Here is a 957-nt window from a genome sequence, read left to right on the forward strand (position 1 = left end):
TCTTATTTCCGACTTTTGAACTTTAAATTCTTATATTTTTGAACTAGATCAATTAGAATTAGCTTATAAATATTTTGAGAATTGGAGGGATAATTATGTATGTCAAAGAAAATATTTTTATTAAAAAAGGAAAGCATCATATATTTTAAAGAGCTTTAGTTACAAAATTGTTTTAGACATTTGTCTGATACTTCCAGTTCATCAACTCTATTATGACGCCAAAACAAAAGCTGACTTAAATTAATCCTTTCTGAAAATAAGCTACTAATAAACTGGTAATTGAACAATAGGCAGGACTCTATTTGAAATCTAGTTAATATTTTTGTTTATAGAGCCTTTGTATTTTTCCTGTTATATTATTATTATTTTTAAAATGTTAGTGCTTATGACATTCTAATCTAAAGGTAAATTTTATTTCAATTATTTTTATTATAAAACTATGTTCTTGGAAAAGTACATCCTTACTTTATATTCCCCTACGCTGTGTACATAAATCACACGGAATCTGCAGCAGTAAGTCCAGAAATTTTTCTCAGCCCACTTTGAGTAGCTATATGAGAGCTTCTTTTGATATATTCATATGCACATGAACCATACATGCCATTATTCTAAATTTGCAAACAGGATAAAATTGTTAAGTCTGCTTTGATTTTTCCTCTCTAAACCTTGATTAATGGATGTAAAACTTGCATCTTGAGGAAACAATGAGTTACAACTTAGCAATATCACCTGGGTTTCTACAAAGCAACAAAAACTGTCAGGACAATTCAATTTCAGGGCTGGGTCTACCTCTAACCAGCTAGATTAACACAAGGAATCATTTACCATCGCAGGGCATGAGTCTCCTCTAGGACTAAATGAGAAGATTTTAAAAGCTGGTTTCTAAATTCACTTTCAGCTCTCACAAATTACAAGCCTTTTCTTTGTTTCTTTGCATGCATTTAGTTTTCAAATCAA

Source organism: Pteropus vampyrus, unplaced genomic scaffold (genome assembly GCF_000151845.1).
Source record: "Pteropus vampyrus isolate Shadow unplaced genomic scaffold, Pvam_2.0 Scaffold39, whole genome shotgun sequence".
NCBI classification, from domain to species: domain Eukaryota; kingdom Metazoa; phylum Chordata; class Mammalia; order Chiroptera; family Pteropodidae; genus Pteropus; species Pteropus vampyrus.